This window comes from Triturus cristatus, chromosome 5_2 (genome assembly GCF_964204655.1).
Source record: "Triturus cristatus chromosome 5_2, aTriCri1.1, whole genome shotgun sequence".
Classification (NCBI taxonomy): Eukaryota; Metazoa; Chordata; class Amphibia; order Caudata; family Salamandridae; genus Triturus; species Triturus cristatus.
In genome coordinates this window covers 205,250,197-205,275,163 of record NC_140588.1, presented here as the reverse complement: position 1 = coordinate 205,275,163, position 24,967 = coordinate 205,250,197, and positions in this window count along the sequence as shown.

Genomic DNA, 24,967 nt, shown 5'->3' with positions numbered 1-24,967 from the left:
CCGGCTGCTATGTTAAACCCAATGAAAAGGCCCCCCGAAGGTCGGCCCAACTTATGACGAGATGCCGCCGCATTAAAACAGTGAAACCCCTCAATATGCAGATCGTGTGTGGCCCAAGTCTCCTGAAACATTACTATATCTTGTTTTTTGACTAGGCGCAACCAAACCTGGTCATTAAGTTTGGACTGTAACCCTGCTACATTCCAACTAAGAATGTTCAAGTCTACTCCACTGTTACCTCTGGTGGAGGATAGAGCATCATTATTGTTATCGATAGTTGCTATGGTTGCAGGGAAATCCTCCTATGATGTTGCTGAGGCAACTGGGGGGACGTCAGTGGGGGCTGTCAGTCCAGTGCATCTAAGTTGGAAAGTGCATTAAACCTATTATTTAGCAAAGGCAAAACGTGGGCATCCCTGAGGGGTTCCAGGGATGGCTTGTAAAAATAGCCCAGGGGGAGCGCACTAATGTGGGTGGTTAGCATCAGGGGTTTTGTTCAGAAGTACTCAATAATCTGCGAACCATGTGGGGTCTGCGAAAATTAAGAACAACGCAGTCGCCGTCTATGTTCTTTCCAGAGTGACCAACCAATCCTACTCTTCTAGCCATAAGAATATCACTCATATTGGAAGAAAGGAACCTCTTGTGTTTGCAAAGCCAATTTACGGACTTATTGCGAAGATCTGCCCAAGATTCCCTTTGGTCTCCAAATAGTTCAGGGACCCCAGCCAAAACTAGCACATAGGCACAGGAGGCAGGGGGTGTCGGCGCCTTGGGCGAGAAGAACAGAAGATGCCGAAATCCACAGAAGCGAAGCCTGTGTCTTTCCTCTACCCCAAGATAGTACCCCCTTAGGCCATGGAAGATACCCAGAAGGAGGGGAATATCTATAAGGAGAGAAGAGACCTAGAAGCGCCGCCAGGGAGCGTTAGGAGAGGATTGGCAGGGAGGCAGGTAGCGTCCGTAGGCAACAGATACCTGCAGTAACGAAAGAAGGTGGAAAGGAACGGATTAGCACTCACCCCTATCTTGTACACAAACAAACAATATTGTGTTTCTCTGAAGTTTTTTAGGCCTTGTGTACCCCCACACACTTACTCGAAGACCAGGAGGTGGGGCGAGTATTATATCTGATAGGTCCACTAAGGGGGTTGGCTAGTGTCTTTGTTTTCTCAAGATTCCCCAGAAGTAGTATAATGAAAACAAGATCCCCAAGCCGTCGGTGTTTGGAGTTCCAGTAATAATGCCCAAAGTAAAATAAAGGAAAGTATGCACGTAGTGCTCACACAGCAAAGTCTTGAGCTTATATAAAATTGGAACGGACTTACAGTCTCTGAAGGCGCAGCTCTGAGCGTAACAAAGAGTCCATTACCAGGAGCGGAAGCTCTCCACATTCATCCTGATTGAAAGCTGAAGCGGGAAGTAGATATCCGTCTCATTCGTTCTTCTCAGCAAAGGCAGGGCGTCGTCTCTGCCGATTTCGAAAGGACGCGAATCCGTGTTCTCCACAAGAAAGTCAATAAAGTAAAAAAAAATCGCATCCGACAATGGGTTTTCCGTTATGGTTAAAGGCACAGCGTGCCTTTTCGTGGAAGTCACTTTCTCCCAGCTGTAGTACGGTAATATCCTGGTCTCGCACCCCAAGAGAGAGCCGGGGTCCTTACACACTGTTGTCCTCCGCTGCCGTAGAGAAGCAACAGTGGTTCGTCACGCTCTCGCAAACGGGAGAGGGGGAGGAAGAGATAGGTCTACTCGCATTCCAGTGAGTTAGGAAAGGTAGGGAAAGATCCCAGAGACTACGCTGTAGTCAGGTACTCGAGGGAACCAACGTCCATCAAGCAAGCGTCTGTCCGATGTGAAGCGGTCAGGTGGCCTTAGCACAGGAAACGGGCGGGGCTCCGACAGGTATCAAAGCCAAGCACCTGGGACTGGTTGCTGAAGGCTTTTAAACGGTGTGTCAGCTGTTCTTCTCTCATTGCAGTCTGGGAAGGCACACAAGGATTCTCTAGAGTGGGGCATTATGGGATTCGTAGTTCAAACTGTACTACTTAGTGTTCTGTGGTACTTCCCACCGTTAACAGTTCTCCCCCCTAATGGCCCCTCCTAGGTCGGGGTTTGGAAGGATGTCTTGCTTGGAATCTTCGTATTAATGTAGGGGCGTGTATGTTTTCAGCTGGTTCCCAGGTCCTATCATCAGGGGTAGACCCTACCCAATCAATAAGATATTGTAGCTTGCCTCGGATATGTCTTGAATCTAGGATACTTTTGACTTCATACTCCAATTGCCCTTCTACCAATACGGGAGGGGGTGGAGGTTCAGGGAAGGAAGGGGCGACATAGGGTTTGAGAAGGGAAGTATGAAAGACAGGATGAATCTGCATGTCAGGTGGAACACTTAACTTACAGGTAACAGGGTTGATCACTCAGGAAATGGAAAATGGTCCTATGTACCTGGGTTGCAGTTTATAGGGCCCTGGTAACTGGAGATTTCTTGTGGACAACCACACTTGAGCTCCCTCAATGTACTCTGGAGACGGGCGTCTGTGTTTGTCGGCCTGTATTTTCATGGATTGTATGGCCTCTCTCAGATGGATTTTTGCTTGTTCCCAAATGGAGCTCAGGTGAGCATGATGGTCTGTTACTGCAGGGATAGAGGGAGGCAAACATTTGGGATGGTAACCTGTAGTAAAGAAGAAGGGGGAAACCTTGGAGGCAGAATGCGTTGCGTTGTTATACACAAATTCTGCCAGAGGGAGGGCTTGAAGCCTCTTTCGAAGTAGTGCTTATTAGACAACGGAGGTATTGTTCTAACGTCTGATTAGTTCTCTCCATTTGCCCTTCCGTTTGTGGGTGGTATGCTGAGGAGAGGCGATGGTCTATTTGGAGCGCCTTACATAACCCTTGCCAGAATTTGGAAACGAATTGGAGACCCCTATCTGAAAAATGATAGACGGTAACCCATGTAACCTGACTATGCTGTCAATGAACACTGTAGTCAGGCTCAAGGCAGTGGGTACTTTTTTAAGGGGGATGAAATGGGCCATTTTTGACAACATATCAACTACCACTAAAATAGTGGTGTAACCCTGTATAGGTGGGAGATCAGTAATAAAGTCCATGCTAATGGACGACCAAGGTGTATCAGGGATAGGTAAAGGCTGCAGTAGCCCAGCAGTAGCACTGTGTGATGACTTTTGACGTGCGCATGTAGGACAAGCTTTGATAAATTCTTCAATATCCTGATACATACCGTGCCACCAAAACCAGCGTTGACAGGTTGCTATTGTTTTCTCCCCTCCGGGATGTCCAGCTAGGGGCAATGCATGACACCATGTAATAATCAAGTCTCGGGTTTCTTTTGAAGGAATGAACGATTGCTGGTCATGATAGAACATGTCCCCCACTAATGTGTTTTGTGGATTGGCTAGCCATTCCTCTCTATTGAGAGTAGCGTAAGCAGACATTAGTTGATCCACAAACGAAGGCCTCTTGGTGGTAGAAGCTACAATCCTATTAGCTGGAATGATGGGAACAGGGTGCTCTTCAGTATATTTATGGTTTTCACCTAGACGGGATAGAGTGTCTGCCTTTCCTTGTTTTGAGCCTGGACGATAGGTAATTATAAAATCATATTCAGAAAAAAAGGAGACCCAACGCATCTGTCTGGGAGTGACGGCTTGTGCCGACCTATAAAACTGAAGGTTTCTATGATCGGAGTAAATAATGATGGTATGTGGGGAGCCTAGCAGATAATGACGCCATTCCTGAAAGGCCATTTTGATGGCCAAAAGTTCTCGTTCTCCAATGGCATAGTGACAAGGTCTTGGAAAAATAGGGCTACAGGATGGAGATTTCCAGATTGTGCGTCCCGTTGGGAGAGCACTCCTCCTACAGCGTATTGAGAGGCATCAGCCTCTATGTAATAAGGTAGATTTTCATCCGCATGCCGAATGATGGGAGTCGTCGTAAACCGGGTTTTTACTAGTTTGAAGGCTCTTTCGGCAGCGTCGGTCCACTCAAAGATGACCCCCTTTTTTAACAACCGGGTTATTGGTGACACAGTGTCAGAGAAATGAGTTATGAATCTACGATAAAAATTTGCACACCCTAAAGAGGATTGCACTTCTTTGACCGTTTTAGGGCTGGTCCTATTAGTGATAGCTGCTACTTTAGCAGGGTCCATATGAATACCAGCTGAGGAGATAATAAACCCCAAGAATTCCACCTTGGGCACGTGAAATAAGCATTTGTCTAGTTTTGCAAACAAGTAATTGTCCTGAAACGATTGCAATACGAGCTTTACATGCTTCACATGTTCTTGAATGGTTTGGGAGTAAATGAGGATGTCATGGATATAAACGATAACAAAAACGTCTAAATACTCTCTTAGTACCTCATTGACAACAAACTGAAACGCCGCCGGGGCGTTGCAGAGGCCAAAGGGCATCACACAATATTAGAACAATCCAAATTTTGTGAGAAAAGCTGTCTTCCACTCATCTCCCTCTCTAACTCGGATCAAATGATAGGCTCCTCTTAAATCTAATTTAGTGAATATTTTTGCTTTTCTCACCTGATCCAAGAAGGTGGAGATGAGTGGAAGAGGGTATTTATTTTTTATGGTCACTTTGTTAAGAGCCCTATAGTCCAGGCAAGCTCTTAAGCCACCTTCCCGTTTGGGAATAAAGAAAATAGGAGAAGACACAGGGGAAGTTGAGTGTCGAATAAATCCCTTTTGCAACATATCTTGAAGGTATTCGGACAGATATCGGGTTTCGGGGGCAGTTAGGGCATACACCCGACTGACAGGAAGCTGTGCTCCCGGTATCAAATCAATTCTGCAATCGTACGATCTATGAGGAGGCAAGGCAGTAGCTCTTACCTCATCGAATACTCCTGTAAACTGCTCATACTCACTAGGTAATGTAGGAGATACGGGTAGAGACAGAGCACAGCACAACGGGGTTTGCCAGTGGGCAGTGGTCCGATAACAACAAGTCAAGCAATATGAGGACCGTAGTGCAACTTTCCGTGACGCCCAGTCGATTAGCAAATTATGCAGTTGCAGCCATGGGACTCCCAGAATAGCGCTGAAATTAGGGGCATCTATTAAATCGAAGGTGAGAGATTCTGTGTGCCCGTTATCGCAAGTCATTACTATGGTGGGCGTTCGATAAGTGAGTAACCCAGATGATAGTTCTGTTCCGTCCACAGCTTTCACTGTTTCAGGATGTGATTTTGGAACAAATTCTATCCCCAAAGATTTGGCCAATGTAATATCCCAAAAATTACCGGTTGCCCCAGAATATATCAATATAGGCAGGGTTTTCCTAATCTGGGAGGGCAAGAGCAAGATCACAGGGATAGTGAAATGTTTGGGTACCAACGCCACTGTATTAGCCCAAAATTGAGAGACCTGTAAGTTAGTAAGACTTGAACGAGCGATCTCTGAACTGTCCAAGCCTGTTAGTTTTCCGACTGTGTCCCCGCTCCACTTCGGGGAGCGAAGTTTTTCCCTGATGCTTTAGGTTTAACCGAGCAGTCTCGAGCGTAATGACCACTCTTCCCACAATACAAACACAGGTTTAATCTCCTACGTTTATCGCGTTCCTCTACGGAGAGTGGACCCCTAACACCCCCTATCTGCATGGGTTCTACTGACTCCTTGGGTTCTTTCTTCTCGTTTTTTGCCAGGAATAGCCGTGTATAATCGCTCTTTGTTTTTTCTCCTTTTCTCTCTGACAACCTATGATCTAATTTAACTACAAGATCCATGAAAGAAGAACAGTCTTCAGGAGGGTCTACTATTTGCGATAAAATATCCTTTAGTTCATCTCGGAGACCTCTGTAAAACAAAGAGGTTCTTTTTTCTTCTGGCCATTGTGTTTCAGAGATTAATCGGTTAAAAGTGGTAATATAAGTTACCAAATCTTTAGAGCCCTGTTTTAAACTTAACAACTCATTGTCGCTAGCTTGCATGTATGAATGACGTGCAAAAAGACATCTCATTCTTTCTTTAAAGTTAGTGAGACCATATAGTATGGGGTCATCGTTCTCTACTAGCGGTACTGCCCACAGGGCCGCGTTACCACTAAGGTAAGAAATAATGAAGGCAATCTCGGCCGCATCGTCCAGAAATGAGGCGGCTCTACACAAAAACTGGAGGTGGCATTGATTTATAAATACCCCATATTGAGAGCTATCCCCAGAGAACCTTCCCGGCATGGCTAAAGGGGTTTGAGGAGGTGTCACTACAGTTACATTAACTGGGGCGGTCCCTGAACTCATACTAGCAGAAATAGAAGTAGAAGTGTGCTGGAAATGTGCTGGCTGAATGTAACTTCTCTTGTATTTGGGGTAAGGGTCATGTGTTTTTTCGTCGGTGAGCCTTTGGGATTTGAGGCTATCTACTTCCGCGACCAGACGCTGATTCTCCCCTCTCAACAAGGTAAGTTCAGCTTGTAAAGCAGTCACCACGGTGACCAAGTCACTTACAGAGGAAGGAGGGGTAACCAGAGAACCCTCCATAAGGGCATCATAGGAGGCGCCCTTATCCATCTTCGCTCGGGGGATAATATGTTCGTAGGCTTGGCTTTCTGTCGGCGCCTTGGGCGACAAGAACAGAAGATGCCGAAATCCACAGAAGCGAAGCCTGTGTCTTTCCTCTACCCCAAGATAGTACCCCCTTAGGCCATGGAAGATACCCAGACGGAGGGTAATATTTATAAGGAGAGAAGAGACCTAGAAGCGCCGCCAGGGAGCGTCAGGAGAGGATTGGCAGGGAGGCAGGTAGCGTCCGTAGGCAACAGATACCTGCATTAACGAAAGAAGGTGGAGAGGAACGGATTAGCACTCACCCCTATCTTGTACACAAGCAAACAATATAGTGTTTCTCTGAAGTTTTTTAGGCCTTGTGTACCCCCACACACTTACTCGAAGACCAGGAGGTGGGGCGAGTATTATATCTGATAGGTCCACTAAGGGGGTTGGCTAGTGTCTTTGTTTTCTCAAGATTCCCCAGAAGTAGTATAATGAAAACAAGATCCCCAAGATGTCGGTGTTCAGAGTTCCAGTAATAATGCCCAAAGTAAAATAAAGGAAAGTATGCACGTAGTGCTCACACAGCAAAGTCTTGAGCTTATATAAAATTGGAACGGACTTACAGTCTCTGAAGGCGCAGCTCTGAGCGTAACAAAGAGTCCATTACCAGGAGCGGAAGCTCTCCACATTCATCCTGATTGAAAGCTGAAGCTGGAAGTAGATATCCGTCTCATTCGTTCTTCTCAGCAAAGGCAGGGCGTCGTCTCTGCCGATTTCGAAAGGTCGCAAATCCGTGTTCTCCACAAGAAAGTCAATAAAGTAAAAAAAATCGCATCTCACAAGGGGTTTTCCGTTATGGTTAAAGGCACAGCGTGCCTTTTCGTGGAAGTCACTTTCTCCCAGCTGTAGTACGGGAATATCCTGGTCCCGCACCCCAAGAGAGAGCCGGGGTCCTTACACACTGTTGTCCTCCGCTGCCGTAGAGAATTAATTGAGATAAGCAACAGTGGTTCGTCACGCTCTCGCAAACGGGGGAGGGGGAGGAAGAGATAGGTCTACTCGCATCCCAGCGAGTTAGGAAAGGTAGAGAAAGATCCCAGAGACTACGCTGTAGTCAGGTACTCGAGGGAACCAACGTCCATCAAGCAAGCGTCTGTCTGATGTGAAGCGGTCAGGTGGCCTTAGCACAGGAAACGGGCGGGGCTCTGACAGGAATCAAAGCCAAGCACCTGGGACTGGTTGCTGAAGGCTTTTAAACGGTGTGTCAGCTGTTCTTCTCTCATTGCAGTCTGGGAAGGCTCACAAGGATTCTCTAGAGTGGGGCCTTATGGGATTCGTAGTTCAAACTGTACTACTTAGTGTTTTGTGGTACTTCCCACCGTTAACAGGGGGTAGACTTAACACATCAGTGTTTGGTCTCACGCAAACATTACTAGGGCGGTTGAGTCGATCCCCACTTGTGCTTGTGTCATTTATGGGAACACTCGCACATTTGGAGATTGAACTACATCCTCCTAAGACTGGGTTTGAGTTAGCCGTATTTCCTAGGGCAACACCCTGACTTACCCCTTTGTTCACTGAGAAAATTTGACCCGGGGAATGCGTTTTTATTGCTACAATTTGTATGCGAGATTGCAGGAATACTATCTTTATGGGAGACAGAACCAGGATGTGGCACCAGCCCAAATGTGTTACTCATGGATAATGTAGGCATTCCGTCCCTGTCACTAATTTGGACAGGGTTAACATTCCAACACATAAAAATAGTCAATTCAGAATTCAAACATTCCATTTTCCCCCACAACAAGTTGAATTTCATGTCAATTACATTCTTAATGTCAGCCAAAGCGTTTTCAATCAACTTCAGGGCAGAAGAAGGAGCGACAACATCACCCTCAATGCCTATATTACTGTAGTTACTGACATAATTAAAAGTAACATCAGTTTGTGTGCTCACTGCAGCAGTACAAATAACCACCGAGTTTGTTACATTGTTGCAAGTTAAACAACCTTTGGCTTTTTTAGACTTGGTCATCCCTGCGTCCCTCTTTCTTTTTGCAGGATGCGTTTTCACTTTGTCGATCCCGAATTAGGAGCTTCTGAACATGGCGAAGATAAGTCTAAGGAAACAGAGCATGCTTCCGTTGGGGTTGATTCATATGGGATTTCATATGTTACGTCATCAATGTTCGGGCCTCCCTGGGATAGGCGAGGATGCAGTGTAACTGGATCCATGGACAGACGGCGCTCAGTCAGTTCGATTTCATGGGTAAGCAAAGACTCTGCCCTTACAATGAAGTTGTCTAATGTCCCGACTACACCTTTGCATTTGCTCATCATGCCAGAAACACAAGATAATCCAATTATTTCGCCACTAAATAACAGACTGGCGAACAAAATAAACAATACAACTTGCTTTACCTTGAAACACGAGCTTTGTCCTTAGTGAAAAATATCAGGGGGGTGGCCCAGCCCAGCCTCTGCCGGCCCCTGACGGGCACAGTCGGGCCCGCCCTTGGCCCGGGCTTCGCACGGCGCACGCCCGCGCACGTCCCTCGAAGCAGGAGCCGCGCAGACCTTTATGCGCCTCCGGGCACTGGAGAATGGCGGCAGCGCCTCCTGGCGCAAAAGTAGGCAGCAGGGCAGTGTGGGATCTGTGGTCCCCCTGTTCAGGCAAGTGTAAGATCGATCTATCTATCTATCTATCTATCTATCTATCTATCTATCTATCTATCTATCTATCTATCTATCTATCTATCTATCTATCTATCTATCTATCTATCTATCTATCTATCTATCTATCTATCTATCTATCTATCTATCTATCTATCTATCTATCCCTCTATCTATCTATCTATCTATCTATCTATCTATCTATCTATCTATCTATCTATCTATCTATCTATCTATCTATCTATCTATCTATCTATCTATCTATCTATCTATCTATCTATCTATCTATCTATCTATCTATCTATCTATCTATCTATCTATCTATCTATATAAATATATATATAGAGATGTGTGTGTGCGTGAGTGTGTGTGTGAGAGAGAGACTTTCAGGCTATTCCAAGGGGTAGTAAATTGATTTTCAGATAACATTTTTATTCCAGTCGGCTAATCTCAAGCTTGAGGTGCCGTTCATAAAACATTATATTCTACACATCAAGGTAAAAGAAAAATAGTTAGAAGCAGAGAAAATTACAACATCACAAACACCAGTGGGCAATTTGTGTTCTATATGCTCTATCAATCCACACACTCCAACAATAGACAAGCATTGGCATAGCCAATAGGTCTCGCATTTGGGACCTTATAAGTGTTTAGCCATGCAACAATTGGTGTTGTTGCATTAAGGATATTGTGCTGCATACCTAAATACTTATAAGGTCCCAAAAGCGAGACCTATTGGCTATCCAATGCTTGTTGTGGTTGTTCTAATGCCAAGGTGCCATGGTCTGCATGCCTAACACTACAATATTAATAATCATCATCATTTGCAAACGTGGGCTCTCACATAAGCACAATTGAACTTGTGCAGCCAATCAGACTGCTAACATTGTGGGCTGTGACTACGAGATTTGCACTCTGGGACGGCCTCCATACTCGGGAGGATTCGCGTGTGTGTATTGCCGGCCGAAATTCATCTGGAGCGCGCGGAGCCCACCCGCATGCTGACGCTCCTCCTGACTGCCTGCAAGTGGTTAGAGATCGCGGAGCCCACCCGCGTGCTGTCTGCCGCTACGCTGACCTGCCTGCTGGCGCTGCGCTGCGCCGCCCACGCGCATCCCTTCACATCGGGAGCGTGTTCAGCCGGCGGCGCTTCAGCGCGCGAGGAATCGGGGTGAGTGGCTGACCTGAAGCGCTGCAGCGACATCCCGCAGTGCGACGTTGTATACCCTGCTCTGGAGGCCACGTGGGTGCTCTGCCCTCGCTGGCTCCGGCCGTCTCAGTGAATCCCAGAGAGGGGGCCTCGGCAGGGCTGCCCTTCCGCCTGCCTGCCTGGGATCGGAAACCCAAGAGGGAAGAGCAGTACTGTGCACAGTGGCCCAAGAAAATACCCCCAGCAAGCTCACAAAGCAAAAAAAAAAAAAAAAAGACAAAAAAAAAAAAGGAAAGTAAGAGCGGAAAGCAGGAAGAGTGACTCTGTGAATGCACCAAGTGGGGGAAGGAGCTTGACTGAGCAAACAAGCATTGGCTGATCCAAGACAGTGCACAGTGGCTGTGTTCTGAGTGCCTGTCCTGCCACTCACCTTTGTGCCCCTTGCCTCGCTGCTGTCCTTCGCCCCCTGCCGCCACCATCTCCAGCAGCGGCCGCCGAGCGGGGACGGACCACAATTCCCAACATCCTGTGCGGCAGGGGAGCCGCTGACGCTGTTTCCCGCGCCAGGAGGCGCTCAAAAGACCGGTGCTTCCTCCGCGGGACACGCGCGGGCGGCGCCGGGCTAAGCCCGGGCAAAGGGCGGGCCGTCTACGGCCATCCAGGGCCGACAGAGGCCGGGCCGGGCTATTTCCCTTGTCCGTTGGCCCTGAAATATTTAAGTAAGACTCATCTGTTACAGTGCTGACATTTTGCTGTTTTGTACTACCCTATAGCGTGACTTTGTTTTGCTTATTACTGTTAAACCATGACTACCCGCCTAACCCAAACTAGGAAAACCGTGGTGGGGGGTTAAGTCAGGGGGACCTTGGATAATTTTATTACTAGGGCTACTAATGTATTAGAGCAGGACATAGCCATAACCGAAAGCCGTTTGTCCCTGGATCCATTCTTCCAGAAACGTTCATCTTTAGGCCTTATGGAGAATGCTCCGTCACCCCCAACGATTAATATCCCAGCTATGGACTCTGCACCTGATACGGACGCTACTTTGCAGCCCCATGATACAATTGATACATCTCTTGCTGCCAAGGTTAACACTAGGCATACCTCAGACACTCAATACATAACTGATAATTCAATTGAGGATCAGACCCCAATTAAAAGCGTGAGGAAAACTAAGAAAAAGGGCTCCAGGAGTAAACCTACCAATTTCAAAAAACCCACTAATCCAACAGCGCAAACAACAAAACGGAGGAAAATTTCCTATTCACCTCGCCCCAAGTCGATTTCTCAAACTAAGGTGACCTCAATATCTGCAGAACCTCTGCAAGAATACCCTCAGCCATGTATGTTACATTCTCCTAACCTATTAACTGACATTGAGGACTTGGTAAAATCGTTACTTTCGCCATTAGTGGAGAGAATCAAAAATATTGCTATTCAACTAACGTCCCTGGAAACATCTATTGCCTTACTCACTGTATCTAGCAAGGACTCAAACATCAGCCTCTTAAAAAATCCCATTCATTCTTTAAACACTGGGCATATCTCATCAGAGCAAAATGATAGTCAGCCAATATCATCTCCTAGAATGGCAAATCTTCCCGCCGCCACGCACACATTGGAGAATTGTGCCCCTGGCAAAAAATATTCCAGAATTAAGCAAACGCATAGACTGGTAGCTTCCTACCACGATAATGGTAACACACAGTCACCCGAGCTTGGTAAGGAAGGAAAGACTGATCATATTGATCTGCCCCCAGAAGCAGCCCCATATGTGGTGATACTCGCAGGCGTTCCTGAACTGATTATGGGTAAAACAGAGGGACATCAGGAGCTTAAAAACAAGGTGGTCCATTGGCTGAGTAAAAATAGGCCACTTCCCAATGACATCAACGGTGAAATTCTCCATGTTAGAAGACTGGGCAGGGTGGGTTATAGACCAAAGGACATTAAAGGAGATGCGATTATTATAAATTTTACAGACCGTAGGGCTCAGCGCCATATTATAGACTGGTATACTCCATCCAATGGTGCAGGCATTTCGACACATGCCCTAAGTTATTTTTACCCTCGCTCTCTCTTGCTAAACCCACCCAAACCATATCCATTACTCATGGCCAATGTAGAACCTCTTTATCCGTCCCTTCCAACCTCAAACAGATATGCCATCCTTTCGGGCCTGGATGAATTAGATTGACTCCCAAACGCGGATAATGAGACTAGTAAAACTGTCACCTGGAGTCCTTCTTCCCTAGATATTGATTCCTTACACCACAAGATCAACCTCACGAGCTCCCGTAAGCTCGAAACCAAGACAAAAATATCCACTGACTTGCCTTTTTTAAACCTTGAGCATAGCTCAGTTAATGATGGTTTAACATCTAACCCATCTCTGATCCAACACCAGACTGATGATCCTCCATGCTCCTTAATTTCCTTGGCTACTTGCCAGTCACTGGATACTCCTGAGTACCCCACGGCCACTACGAGCAGTAATACCGCCACCAAAAAAAGTCCATTGGTCAAACGCTTCTTGTCTTGGAACGTGGCAGGTCTCCTCGTCAAGCTGACAAACCCCTTATGGGTTCAAGTTATTTCCCCTTTCAGTGTTATCTGCTTGCAGAAAACATGGAATATTAATGAACTCCACCTCTTAGGATATAAGACCCTACATACTCCAGCACTCCCTAGCTCATATGGCAGAAATAGGGGTGGATTAGTGACTTATATATCCGTAGAATCTGGAATATCATATACTAATTTTACTGGGACGGAAAACTACCAGATTATTTCCCTAAAAGGCAGTTGCTGTAAGGACATTATTTTGGTAAATTTTTATAATAACATTCCCAGTTCCCATCAAGAGCGGGTCCTTAATGGGTTAATGGAAGACTTAATTAAAGTTGAGTCCCACCTTCAAACCGATATGCTGCTTATGTGGGTAGGCGATTTTAACTGCTCCTTGTGCTCACTGAGCAACGGAGGTACCTGTGGTTTAGATTCTATTAGAGGTGTTACCACTTCGCATTTCCCACACTCTAAATTGGGTGACCTTTTAAACGGCATAACATCCTATTTGAACTTATCCTTTATGAATGATATGTGTGATCCACCAAAGTGTTTTAAACCTACCTTTAATGGGAGAGGATGTAACTCTATAATCGATTATACCTTGATATCCTCCAGGTACCCAGAGATTATATCAAATTGGGAGACACTGGACTGTCCCATCAGTGACCACTACCCACTGGCGGTGGCTCTAAAACTAACCACAACCTATGATGATCTAAGGGTAAACTCGTTTCATACACCGCCACTCACTCTGGGAACCTCGATGGGGCTCTACCTTAAATGGGACAAAGTAGTCCCCTCAGTGTTTCTTAATTCTCTGATTAAGAATACATATGAGCATATACAGACATGCCTGTCCATCTCAGAGACCCCTCAGGCAATTAGTCAGGCTTTTTCTGTTATCTCGGCGGAGATTAAGAATTCTCTTGCGAGAGCACCGAGGAGAACCTCACAAGGCAGCATGGGTTGGTTTGACAGGTTTGCTCAAAAGCCTTGAAACACTTAAAAACTACCTTAAGAACCAAACCCAGAAATCAGCTGGAAATACGGCAGGCCAGACAAAAATACCGTCAAGTACGGGCGGCAAGAACTAAACAGCTAAAAGCAGAGGCCTGGCTAACCTTACAGGAAGCTTCCAATAGCAGGGACAACACTGCTTTTTGGAAAGCGGTTAATGCCCCATTCCTGCAAAGTACACGGGCTGCGAAGATTGAGATGGCTATAACTCCTGAAACTTCAGTCAGCCATTTTGGCACACTATACGATACAATGGACAATACTGCGCCCATAGATAGCCTGGATCTTTACCATAACCATCATAAAGATCTGAATGACCCTACTTTTTTTCCTTTAGATCTCACTTTTGATTGTGTTGAGGTACTTATGGCCCTGAAAGAAAGTCCCTCTGGGAAAGCCCCAGGCCCTGCCTGTGTACCTATTGATGTTTTAAAATCACAGCTGGACCTGTGGGCTCCTTTACTTACAAATGTCCTAAATTCTTTACATAAAATAGGTTTTATTGACACTTGGCCTGAAGCGGTTGTTGTGCCGATTTTTAAAAAAGGTGATAGGAAGAACCCTTCTAATTATCGCCCAATTTCACTGCTTGACTCTCTTATGAAAGTCGCAGGGCGTATTATTTTAAACCGGATTCAGGATTGGTTGGGTGAACATGACATAATCTCAAAATTACAATACGGTTTTAGACAAGGTAGAGGCACTATTGAGCAAGGCTTGAACTTGACCCTTATTATTGCCAAATATACCCAAGCAAAAAAGGGGAATCTCTTTGTCACTTTCGTAGACCTTAGCTCCGTATTTGACTGCGTCAATCACGAGCTTCTCTGGGAATCCCTTGTCGAGATTGGTATTGAGCCTCCTATCCTTGCTTTTATTAAGGAGTTCTCTAGGGGAGCATCAGCACGAGTAAGATATGGCAGACAGGGAGAGTGTTCAGATAGATTTTATATTAAAAGAGGCGTTAGGAAGGGATGTATTTTAGCCCCCTTACTCTTCACTCTCTACATAAACTCTGTCGGAACGTATCTTAACAGAAACTATCACGACTACCCCACTATAAATGGGAAACCCATACCCATTTTACTTTATGCAGATGACGCAGCAATTATGTCACAGACCCGTATGGGCCTTCAAAGAGCAGTAAATGATTTCACTGAGTTCATGTCACAGCGAGGCTTAAAAATCAATGCGTCAAAAACTTTTACCATGTCCTGTGGCCTAGGAATAGGGAAAAGACAATGCTCCATTTTTATAACTGGTAATAAGCTTGAATGTGTCGATAGGTTCCCCTACCTGGGCATTACTTTTGAGAAGAAGGGCTGCTGGCGGGCTGCTGCCCAAGCTAGAGGAACCGCATTTTCCAAAGCTATAGGAGCCCTGATTAATTTCTCAAAAAAACTGGGGGGACGCCCGATCAACCCTCTATCACAGATTTATCGTGCTAAGTGTGTTTCGACTGGAACATACGGATCTGGGATTTGGGGAATTGATCCGGCAGTTCATATACAGCGCTCTGAGAATTTATTTTTGCGCTACCTCCTGGCCACCCCACGTGGTACTTCTGTTTTTGTAATGCACAAGGAACTTGGTTTGACATATATTACTGACACTATCAAATCAGCCCCCATCATTTTATAAAATATGGACCACCCCTGAAACACACTTTACCAGGGAAATTATCATGGACTGTCTCAGCTTAAGTGAGGCTGACAGCCTCAAATGGTTGAATTACATCAGAAATTTGTCAGTAGACATAGGGCACCCAGAATTTTTTAATGATCCCTCTACCCTAAATAATATCCCTAGAGTAACTTTAAAACGATTAGTCGCTACCCATTTGGCTAATCGTCGTTGGCTCACTGAAAATTCTAAGCATACCGTGTTCGAGTACCAACTCTCCACCACTGTTGAAGGGATGCAACCATATCTATCTTTAATTCCTTCTCCATTTTCCCGTATGCTTGTGACCCGCTTTCGTACGGATACCTTTTTTAGACTGTTGACCTTCCCTGACCAGAATAGCTGGTCAAGAAACTTGGAGAAATGCCCTTGTGATGGTTTGTCAGCGCAATCTAACATCCATTGCATTTTATTTTGTAAGTTCTACCAATGGCAAAGGGTTATTTATTTGAAACCATTGCTTAAATCTTGGGGATTACGCTCCTGCAGGGCAGCTTATCTTAAAATGAAAGCATTAGATAGCCCATTAACTATTGCAGTGGTCTCCCTTTATCTGAAAAAGATTGTAATAACAAGAGCCTCTATGCAGAGATAGACGATGAACGCTCTTTTCTATGTCATGTATCTTTTCCCCCCACTGAATGAATTTCGTAAGGATTGTTTCAACACTAAAATATGTTTTACATATTATTATCACTTTTACATTTTTATGATGTTTTAATATGACTTTACTGTACTTTTATGATAATGTTTTTACATTTCGAATAAAGAATATTGACTTGACTTGACTTGACTACAGTAATTTGTTAACACCCCTTGACTTTTGCAGCTGCTTGTTTCCAGCAGCGGTGCAATGCTTGTGACTTGTTTCTTACTGTTCCAGCATGTTGTCACTCCACTCAACTCTGCCTGGTGTGTTTTAATTGTTTGGGGTTCTCGTCTGAGGTCTGCTTCAGCAGGGGCCTTGGTTTGCACTGATGGTGGCCCCTTTTGGCACTCTCCAGGTTTGTTTAGGTCCAGCTGGACAGCGGAGCTCTCTAGAAGCCTTATTTAACATATACATAGAATGAGTTTCGGCAGGCCCAAAGGAGTATTTCTCGCTCATCTCATGCTACTGTCTATTTGGTGTATCATTCCCACCTTCTAGGGAGTGCTTGCATTAAAGTGAATGAGGGAAAATGTTAAATCTCAAAAGGACAATTAATAATCACAAATTATATTCTTTATCTAATAGATGCATTGTATACAGAAAGCAATATTTCTTTTATTTTCACTGCAACAGGCTTTTTTAATTCTTTTGTCAGGACTCAAAGTGCAAGACAGACTTCGTGGCTTTGCCAATGCTTGTTGCAGAGGCAGCTGGGCAGTACAGTAAGGGTGGGATGTAAGTATAGACAGGGACTGTGCATGCTACTGGTGTCTTGGTGAGAGGAGTACAAAAGTACAATCAAAATAAACATAGCATACAGGACGAGGAAGGGTGTACCAGAGTAGCTCAACTATTTGTGCTGTGCCCTTAGAACTTTGACCACGGAGACACAGTGGGTTATTCAGCATGAGGCCGCTAATAACCTCATGGCTAGAACAATATCTTCCTATGTGCTGTTTCTGATATACCGTTCAGTGTTTTTATAACAAATGAAACCCATTCACTAGTTAAACACACATTAGAATATGCTTTCTCACTGAATGCGCTGAACAATTAGCGAACATGAAAGTTATACCTCTTAATTGATGCTTTATTGACTATTCGTTGTGATCTTTTACAACCTAAAGAATCATATCCATTACTCTTACCAGGAAAGTGTTGACCTAGTTGACATACTCAATGCCATGTAATTGGGTTTATGTTGCTAATACACTAAAATCCAGGCCAAAAGATAGCATGACAGACAATTGTGATATGGTCCCCTTATTACTGCTATGCATATTTCCAATCCGTGGCTTTTCTATTCAGTGTGGGATGAGACAAAGCAGTGTGATCGTTGTGGAACGAGACTCAAGAGAAAAATATCACATATATGGGTACGATCTAACACTTATTTGTGAAAACAAATTATACCCATATATCCGACGGACATACCAACGGTTCTTACCAGGTCATGTATGTATGAGTGAGGAGCTTGAAGAGTGCTCATTTGTGAATGGGGGGTCAATAAAGGTCTTTGGTGTGCATGGTGATGTGAGTGCCGGAAGATAGCCTTAAACTGACTGCTGCGTTTTGTATGGTCTGAAATCTTCTGGTCAGTTGGGCGGTGATGCGGACACAGAGTGCGTTGCTGTAGGCCAGTTTAATAGTGATGAGGGACTGGATGACGATTCTGCGAGTGTTGACTGGGAGCCATTAGAAGGTTTTCTTGAGCATTTTGAGCGGGTGGAAGCAACAGCGGCAATTGTGTTGACTTGACAGGTCATTGCGATCTGTTTGTCTTCCACTTTTCCGAGGTTCTTGGCTTCAATTGTTGGGCAGGACGTGGGTCCAATACTTAGCGCGACCAGATGGAGTTCCACAGCAAGGTGCCTTTGCCGAAGGGTATTACTTCAGTTTTGTCTGTGTTGAGTTTAAGACAGTTGGTCTTCATCCATCTGGTGACTTCGGACATGTAGGAAGTGATTTTGGTTTGGGTGCATGGTGTTTCATTTGAAAGAATGAGGATAGGGGTGGGCGGAATTTGCGAAATTAACTTTCGCGAATTATCGTGAAAATGCTAAAAATCTCCGCAAACACGCCGGAAATATCGCAAAGACGCAGAAGTTTTTTTCCCGCCTGTTCGCGGTATTTTGTGCGTGATCGCTGGTCGCCAACTTACCCATGCGGTTGCTCAAGGGCGTGGCCATCTTGTTTTCACTTGTCCCGCCCTCTCGCGATGCTTACTTCCTGTTCCGGGTCGCGCAATGCATGTTCGCGCCCGTTCGCGGTCGAAATTTCCTGTTCGCGACCGCTTTTACTTGATCTCGTTGCTTTTTGCTTGCTCTAGGAGAAAATATCGCGCGAACTTGCGCACCTGGTCGCAATGGGCGCGGCCATCTTGTTTTTCACTCTATTGCATGGTTCTGGGGCCTGATTTTCAATCCTCCCAAAATCCTTTCAATCCTTTGTTTATAGCCAACCTTGCAATGGATCAATAGGGGGGAGGTGTATATGACGCCTAATAAATGTGTAATGTTTTCTAGGTGCACTACCGACCACCAGTGCCGGGGCCAGCGAACAAGGCGACGCGGAGGGAGAGGATGCAGCAGTTGCTGCCGATACCGACGAAGGAGCGGTAGGGGAAGTGGCAGCACCAGTGGCAGGCGGTGGTAAGTTAGATTCATAATCCTTAACTATTGTTGAACTTGACAGCACACTCACTGCAAGGGTGTACTGTATGTATATGTATACTGTACAGTTGTGACTTAGGGCCCCATTAGGATGGTGGGCGTATTGCCCCTGCCGGGCCGGCTGGAATTCACTGCCGACACCGTAGGGGCAAACCTCCGCCATCCCTGTAGAAATTATTCAGACCCCCCACATGTCGACCAGGCGGAAAAGGGTTCAATATGCCGGGTGGTGTCTCTCTGAACACACCGCCAGCCATATAATCTGCATTTTGGAATGCCTTTGCGTGGCGGCATTGCCGTCCGCCACGGAAAGGCATGCAGACATTGCAGAGTAGGCTTGGGTGCCCCCATGGAGGGTACCTACCTATGCTATGGTACCCCCCCGCCTTTCCAAGCAAAACGTGACAGGCTCCGTGCGGGGCCCGTCATTTTGTGCTTGGAAAAGCAGTACAACATGTATTTTTAGCATTGCTTTCGGCACCGCCAACCAGAATGTAAAAAAAACAGGATGCGCCAGCCACTGTGCCGGGCGCATCATCCTAATTAATTGTCCCCACGGGACCCCCACCCTTTTTAGCGTGAGGATGCCATACGATGTCGTAAGTAGTAAGTATGAGTTGTTGTGAACGTTTGAAGTGTGAACTATAAGACTAGAATCCCTTTAATTGGCATAGGAGCGGGAGTATTGAGTAACCAATGGCCTCATCCATCTAATTTCAAGTCCGCTTTGAAAGTTTTATGGAGAAGAGCACCTGGTGCACTGTTCAACTAAAAAGTGAAAGACGGGTGGAAGGAAGAAGGAGGGCGCGATTTAAAATGTTATGTACTACTGTGCTTTTTAGTGCTACTCTACCATGCCACTATGTGTATAAATAATTAACTTGTCTTACTGTTTTTCTAAGAGTATATTTTACAATTGTCTTGTTTTTTTCTTTTCGATACACAGCTACTCCTAAACTAAATCGTAGGGAGTTGGCCGCCAAGGCACGGCGCCGGAAGCTGGAGGCAATCCAGCGAGAATACCGGCGGCTGGTGGTCTTAGCCGAGGAGGAGGAGGAGACTGCGGCTGCAATTGAGGAAGCCTCCTCCCGTGGCCTGGGCCCCAGCCACCACCCTCCAGCGGTACGGCGCCACCATCTGGCGGCTGCCCGCCGCCACCGTGCCATCTCCGGTGCCCCCCCCCACTGTGGCTGCAACTGCCGCACCCTGAGACGCCGCGTCGCCCGTTTAGAGGGCGAGATGCGCCAGATGCGTGTCCTCCTCGAGTCCCGCCCCACCAGTTAGTCCCTGTCATCCTGGTCTGCCCCTTTTTTAATTCTTGTTCTTAACTCGTTTGGGCGTTACAGACTTTTTTCTATTATGGACAGTGGTTGGGGTTAGGGAGGGGGTGGGTCAGCTTTTGTGGGTTTAGTTTATTTTTGTTAGGGTAAATTAAATATATTTTTCTATGTTACATGCAATGTTGTTAATGTTTTGTAGGTGGGGTAACTGTTTAACATCACACTGTTTCCTTGCTGGTGCATGGCCACCTATAGCCTGTGTTTGATTTCAATAATTGTCTGACTGTATAAGACACACACAGATAGATGTGAGACACACCTCACTCACTGACTGGTCCTTCTAGTACTTTCAGTCTGTCCTCTAGTCTATGCATTCTTTGTACCGGTGTGTGAAAACGAAATCATTGACATGTCCATTATTAATTCTGCCTCCCCCAAACTTGTCTCTTACCGGTGCTTGATGTTTATGTCCAACTGTGTCACAGCACTGGCTGGATGGTGAAGATGGTTTCTTTTTTCATACATGCCATGATTGGGGTGGTGGTGGTGGTAGTATAGTAGTAGTAGTAGACACTGGCAGGGCAGCAGCATTTCCCAAAAAAGAAAAGGAGACAGTCAATCGCCTTTGAGAGACTGTTAGAGGAGTAGTTGAATGAAGTACAGTACAGAACTTACCGAGCAACAATAATATGCTCAAATATTTGACAAAAAAACTGAATGGTGGTTAGGAGGATAGCCTACTAGACAGAGTTACAAACTATAGTTGTGTCGAGTCACTTGACTATGCCTACAGTCTAACAGTTAGTGCTGTATATGAGGAATGACAACAAACAAATCCAATCAATGCCGGCAATTCATGCTGAGGTATATGTTCCTTTGTTAAATAAAATAACCTCTGAAATATCCTACTCATGGGTGGCCAAGCAGAAGAAGATCATCGCTCTGCCTTGAAATTGAAGTAGTGTTGCTTTCACCACATCCGCCCCAGCAAGTGTGTGATTAAGTATTGGTGTACATTTAATTTAGTTACACCTCGACAATAAGTCACACAGCCCGGGGGAAGAGGGTTAGGGTTTGTTGAATGGATGGGAAGGGGGTTTTTGGGAAAGGTTTGACATAGAAAAACAGTATGCATACATAGACAAACCAACGACAATCATTGAAGACTACCATATCCATATGTTAAGGGAGAAAAAGGCAATGCATGCATGATGATGAGAGACCCGGATTACATACACTTCTAGTTCTTGTTCTGTTGTTCCGGCCTTAATACTTTAACACATAGCAAATAGAAATTTTAAATATTGGTAGGGAAGAAACGTAAACACAGAGCAAACCTAATGATGATAACAACTCCAAAAACACACTGTTGTAAAGATTGTATACAAGATATTAATCAAATTATTTAAAAGAAGATAAAAGTGGATACTGTTACTGTCTTATCCCGGTCAAAAATGGGGACTGGATTTGCAGCTCGGCATTCCTCTTGCTCCTCTCGTCCATCAATCTTGGGTGTGTCGCCTCGCCACTGCCCGGCTGGAAAAAAAACAGGTGATGGATTGGTAAGGTAATTAATATGCATTGTAATGTTTTACAAAGTTTAGGGCAAGGCCCGGCCTGTAATTTTAGATGGAAAACCAAAGGGGATATTGAGAAAGAAAGTGAAAACAAATGCACAAGTGATGGTGTAGTGCAACAAGAACACTTTCCGAGGTGGCATGTATGCATCATCTCTACTCTAGTCTGTTTCCAGCATTGACCTTCAACAGTAACAGGAGAGAGCAGGCCCACAGTGCTTAGCATTAGCACATCCTACGTTAACACTTTAGAGTCCTTTTTTTTTCTCTCAAAGAGTTGGACAAACCCAAAGCACATTATCCATTCCAAACATAGCATTTTACAGTTTAAGTTAGTAAAATCAATGCACTGCAGTCATCCCACCGCTACACTCTATTCAACTTCTACACAGACATTTGGGTCTGCTGTTGTTGTTGTTGACGTGTTTACCTTTAGGCTTTTCCGTTTTATGCCACTCCTGAAACATCCTCCTGACTTCATCATCATCTCTGATACTTTTACTGACTGACTGAAGATCGGCCTGCAGTATAAGTACAATTTTTATGACACAACAAGAGTAGAAATATAAATATTACTGATTTGAGTCATTCTTTATTGTGTACAGAAAGATAGATTACTACTAGTACACTTTGACATCACTTTGTGCACAACAAACAAACAACGCAAACACAAAGACCAATAGCTCAGAGTCAGGTGTCCAATGCATGCCATTAATTGTCATCATTCATTACCTGTTACTTCTCATCTTAAGTTAACGGGCCGTCTCTTTCGCCATCATCATCATGGACGGTGCTGTTATGTCACAGTCATTTGCATTGCGCAGATTGAGTGAGTCCCCTTCCTGTATTGAATTAAAAGCAATGTATCACCAAGATGCAGGAGAAGTACACATTTCTTATTTGCAAGAAGGGGAAAATTAGTGTGTTCTGTAGAAAGTTGATTAGTGGCAGTGCACAATTACATAAATTCATGCGCAACAAACACAACAAAATCTACATCATTCAGTCTGCGACTCTGCGGCCAATGCATGGCATCAATCATTACCTGTTCCATCTCATCTTGTTAACGGGCCGTCTATTTCGCCATCATCATCGTGGACGGTGCTGTTGTGTCACAGTCATACGCATTGCGCAGATTGAGTGAGTCCCCTTCCTGTATTGAATTAAAAGCAATGTATCACCAAGATGCAGGAGAAGTACACATTTCTTATTTGCAAGAAGGGGAAAATTGAATTCACCTTGAGTTAAGTTTAGTGTGTTCTGTAAAGTTGATTAGTTGCAGTGCACAATTACATAAATTCATGCACAACAAACACAACAAAATCTAAATCATTCAGTCTGCGACTCTGCGTCCAATGCATGGCATCAATCATTACCTGTTCCATCTTATTTTCAGTTAATGGCCAGTCTCTCTCGGCTCTGAAAGGAGGATAGCTATAGTAGTCGTCTGATTCATGGTCCACTTCTTTTGGAAGGACTAGGAAAGTTTGAATTTGTTGTTACCATCATCCAATCATCATTCATGAGGGAAATGGAATTGAGCAGGAGATTCAGTATGATCGAGCGGAGGAGCTGGATTCGGAGGACTGTACTGTCAAATGGCAGACACCTGAAACTTGTATATTAAATTAGAAGAGTAGAAGACGGTGATAATGGATTTGTTGCGATTCACAAGTTTATAACCGGAACGACAGACACATAAACAAAGGGGGAAAAAAGGGAGGAAGACTGTAAGTGCGAGCCTAATTGTCAGGGAAGTATAGCTCATCCTCAAACTCTGGGGGTTCTTCCAGTAGTAGTTAATCATCTGACACAATACTTCCGTCACCTGAGCCGCTGTCCTCATCTTCCTCTGTTGATTCATGTATTGTGTAATTCGGTGGTATGAAGTGCTGATTCATTTTGATCATTGTTAACCTCTCCACGTTTTTTGGAGATAGACTGGTCCTTCTCAATGTTACAATGGAACCAGCAGCACTGAAAACACGTTCGGAAGAGACACTTGCGACAGGGCAAGCCAGATAGCTTATCGCCAGCCTGCTGAGCTGTGGCCATTCAGACCTTTTCCTATACCAATACTGCAATGGGTTTTGATCAACGTACACCTCTGTTGGGTCGTCCAGATAGGCCTGGACCATCCGCTCAATGTTCAGGGTTGCTGATGGTAAGCTTCTGTGCTGTTTTTTCTGTGCATCAGCACTGTGCTTACAATAGCCCATCTTTACATACCAATCCTGTAATGATGATGATTGTACTCGGCCTAATGATCCAGTTTTTGTTTCTGTAGTCGATAGTGATGGTGAGTGTTGTGATTGGGAGCCAACCGCACTGCCCTCAGCCGACGAAGTTGCACTTGATTCTGCATGGCCTGCTTCAGTATCAGTACTTGTTGTGGGTTGATGTGGCGGGCTTTTAATTAGCAGCCCTTTGTTTTCAAACTTAATGGCTGCTTCAGCTATACAACTTTTGCAGCGGGCAACATCATTGTCGGAAAAAGCAAGGAATGTCTTCACTAGTCCTAATTTTGCACGTGGATCCAGAATTGTGGCACAAATGTAATGTTCTTGTGATAAAATTTTATTTTGTATCCTTACATTTTCAGTTAAGCGCCTGGATAAGCTCTCCACCAAGGCATGGGCTTGCCTTTTGTCCTCTACACCTTTGTAGGATTCAGACACATTATTCAGCTCATTTGCAACAATGGGATAGCTTGGCCCATTGTACAGTCCTCCTTGCTGACTTCACGTGTGAAGACCTCAAAAGGAGACAGCATCTCAGTCAGGCATTTAATTAGGGTCCATTGCTCCCTCTGAAGGGTCATTCCTTTAACACTAGCATCACTGCTTCTGTACCAGACATATTCATGGAGGGACCTGTGCTGTTCGTACAGACGATCAAGCATGTAATACGTTGAGTTCCAACGTGTTGCCACCTCCTGGATGAGTGCCTTGACTGGCATCCTAAATTCACGTTGGATGATCCTCAGCTACTTCCGAGCTTTAAAAGAATGGCTGAAATGACTGCATATTCTTCGGCAGATGGCCAGTAAATTGCTGACTATGGGTTCTTTTTTCAGAAAGTCTTGCACTATAATGTTTATGCAGTGTGCCAAACACGGAACCCTGAAATAGGAACCAAGTTCCATGGCCTTA